Source organism: Buceros rhinoceros, unplaced genomic scaffold (genome assembly GCF_000710305.1).
Source record: "Buceros rhinoceros silvestris isolate BGI_N320 unplaced genomic scaffold, ASM71030v1 scaffold3559, whole genome shotgun sequence".
Lineage (NCBI taxonomy): Eukaryota > Metazoa > Chordata > Aves > Bucerotiformes > Bucerotidae > Buceros > Buceros rhinoceros.
In genome coordinates, this window is record NW_010431997.1 from 42,243 (window position 1) to 46,045 (window position 3,803).

A 3,803-nucleotide genomic window follows, 5' to 3' on the forward strand; every position below is an offset into this window, starting at 1 on the left:
TCTGGCAGAAGTTTTCCTCTTCCCCTTCTACTCATTTTCTACCTCTATGCAAATACGTTCGATGACCCCATTGTTTCGATGGTGTCATTCCTCTTTCATAAGCTCTCAGCAGACTTTTCTGCCATCTCAAAACTCTAGTTCGTCTATTCAGGGCCCTTCTGTTGATCCCACACTGGGTTTTGTTCTAGAGTCACCAACTGTGATTTTAGCCCTTTGGGCTGGTTTGAGCTGGGACAGAGTTAGTTTTCTCCATAGCGGCTGGTACGGGGCTGGTTTGGATTTGTGCTGGTAACAACCACTGTAACGCCATGGTGTGGTTAACACCAGCTGCTGCTGAGCGGAGCTTACACAGAGCCCAGGCCTTTTCTGCTCCTCGCCCCACCCCACCAGCGAGCAGGCTGGGGGTGCACAAGAAGTCGGGAGGGGACACGGCCAGGACAGCTGACCCCAACGGACCAGAGGGATGTTCCACACCATATGACGTCATGCTCAGTGTGTAAAGCTGGGGGAAGAAGGAAGGGTGGACTTCCTGAGTGATGGCGTTTGTCTTGCCAAGTCACCGTTACCCATGATGGAGCCTGGCTCTCCTGGAGATGGCTGAAGACCTGCCTGCCATGGGGGGAGCTGAATGAATCCCTCGTTTTGCTTTGCTTCTGTGCACAGCTTTGCTTTACCTGTTGAACTGCCTTTATCTCAGCCCAAGAGTTTTCTCATTTCTGCTCTTCTGATTCTCTCCCATCCCACCAGGGTGGGGGGTGAGCGAGCAGCTGCACGGGGCTCAGTTGCCAATTTAGGATTAAATCACGACGCCTTTAAATCAAGAAAAGGCACTAAAGATCAGACAGAAGATGCTGTAGAGATGAAAAGATCCACGATTCATTGTTCCTCCACTTAACTGGCCAACAATAACATTTCACATATTTGGATGAAGACTCAAGAAGGACAATTGTTTTTTAAGTCCCAGGTGACCTTGCTACAGCAGTGCATAATGTGAAAATAGAGCTGTTGCTGGTTTTTCAATAAACTCCTGTCTTCTAACAGCTCCAGGCAAAATAAAGCAGCGAGGTTAGTGGAATGGTTTTTGTTGTTTGTTTTTGTAGATCCACATTTAACTGAAGACAGGAAATTCCCCATGGGAACTCCTGTGAGACTCAGGAAATACCCTCCATGGCTTTGAGCCTCATTTCCCAGGAAAAAGCCTCTCCCTGCAGGGTGAGACTAAGGGATGTGCACTGCCCCTGGACACCCAGCCAGGAGATCAGCCTGCACGTGTTTCACGCAGAACCACACACAGCACATTGGCTGCCGACACGCAAGAGAAGAGATGGGCAAATCCAAGAGCTTCAGGGGGTTCAGCCCAGCAGACGGAGATGGCATCTCCTTTGCCCAGGAGATGGCAAAGCTCCAGTAAGGTGCTCCCAGCCTGCCTTCCCCATGCGGCAGCCAGAGACACTCCTGGAGAGTGTTACGAACAAGCACATTGTATTTACGCTTGAGAAATGTTACACGCTTGCAGTCTGGGTGCATCACAGCAGTCTTGCCCAGCTGCTTTCTCAGGCAGAGGCCAGATGATGCCACTCTCTTTATTTTCTTGTTTCCTTCTTTTTTGAGCCAGGATACGACAACACGTTGTTCAGTTCAAGGAGTGTGAACCATCGGTGGCTTTGGAAAAGGACTAAGCAAACGGCAGTTTGCAGTGAAGTGAGCTTAGACGGTGGTAGGACCCCCTGCAACCTGCATGCCTGTTCAGATGACTTCAGCGAGCGATGCAGTGGGGATAAGGGGGTTTAGCACCCAGCATCCCATCACAGCTCCTGCGCAAAATAATTTTTAATTTGTGTCTAAAATCCCAGTGACCCGCTAGTGCCCGGAGCTCTCCCCAAAGACGGACGGACACAGAGCAAACTGCGAAATTACCTTCCCGTCTCAGTGCAGCTCTACCTTCCCAGCGGACAGAGGAGCTTCCCACCCCACCAGGGACACACACATGGTGCGTGGCCCAGCCCTGGGCTCCACAATGGGCTGTGTCCCTAGTCCATGTTCATCGCCAGGAGCAGCAGAAGCCAGAGAAAATCACAGATTGAAGATGCCTGGCAGGATGGTCTGGAGGTGAGGACCCAGGGGGCTGGAGCAGCTCCAAGACAGGGTGCTGCGTGAGGCACCTCTGGTATCTGCTGGAAGCAGCCTCACAGCTGATTGGTTTATGGTTTTGGCTTCCTATGTATTTTACACGCTTGCTGTGGAGGGAGAGAATTTCTGGGTACTGCCAGGAGGAAAGCCCAAGGAGCTGATGGAGATGTGACTTGTGGGGGTGATCAGGGAGCAAGGAATTCCAGCAGAGCCTGGAAAGTGAGGGTGGCAGGGCATGGACAGCCAGTGGCGAGGATGAGTGTGGCTTCAAGCCCCAGTGGGTGTGAGGAGGTAGTTGAGTGAGTCAGAGGAAGCCCCATGAGCAACCCCAGAGGTGTCTGCAGAGGTCCTTCAACCTGAAATAGCGCTGAGGGTTTCACCCCACTAGTGGTCTGAGGAGCAAAAGTCCATCGGGGCAGGGGACCTGGGACTGCAGGGACTATCCAGCAAAGGGGATGTGTGAGTGATGTTCCTACCTTGTCCTCCTAAAAAGCAAAATACTCTCCTACCACTCTGAGCAACAACTGGCACCAGTGTGTGCTATCGCTGCTCTCCCCATGGCAGCTGGAGATGAGAGGATCACAAATCCACGATGCTACCGGGCACTGCCCAGTGGTCTGTGGTGGGATGTGGCTGCCTGTGCTCAGATGACAAGAGCCACTGGAGATGCCCTTGTGGAACTTGCCTGGCATCTGGCTGCCGGCCCAGATGGCTGCAGGTGTCCCCCAGGATCCCGCAGCAGGTCAGTCAGCCCCACATGATGACTTGCATATCTCAGGGCATCTCAGGTGGCCCAGGATGCCACAATTTATGCAGCTGAGCCATGCCTGGATCTCTGCTGGCTGCAGTCAGAGCTCAGACACCCAGCACACACCGACACACTTGAATGTAGGTGTCTGACTTTGCCCCTGAACCCCACCCCGCATGCAGGCTCCACAGAGTGATGAGATCCCGTAGGCTGAATGAACAGCTCCTGAGCTGAGAAGTTCAGGCTCAAGCTGGTGTCTCTGTGAGACAGCTCGTGGGAGCTGTTTGCACCATGATCCACTTTATTCATGCACGTTCATAGGAAAAGGAACTGGAGTCTGATGGTGACACTTCTGTACGTGTTACGGCATCTTCAGGTTGGGTTTGGACAGCCTCCCCCCTGCGAGGACGCTGCAGGTGCCGGGGCATTGCTGGTACGTCAATGGGAGCCAAATTCTGGTTTACACGTAAGGTGACCCTATGACCCAGCACTGGAGCAAATAATTTATACTGTGAACTACTCAGAAGCTGATTTTTATGTCATACTTTTCCACTCACTGAATATATATCACAAATCAGTTAAACATAAACCTGCAGAAAAGGTTCAGAAGTAGAGCAGAGAATGAAGTTATCCAACCAGGGTAGCACAGAAATTCATCTTGGACTGGTCAAAGCTGTGTCTGATTCCCGGGGGTGGCTGACCGATCCCTCAGCTCCTGCTCTCAAGGTGCGTGGTCCAAAAGCAAGCAAACAAAAACCTGCTGGTAAATTTACGTAAGCGTGGCCTTCATGTCAGCTGAGGGATAGGGAGCCTAGTGAGTAACCTAGGTTATTTCCTTCCTCCTTGATTTAGTTATTTACAGATATCACGAGAGCTGGGATGTTCCTCCTATGCTGAGTTGTATTTCTTTCCACCCTCCTCTTTC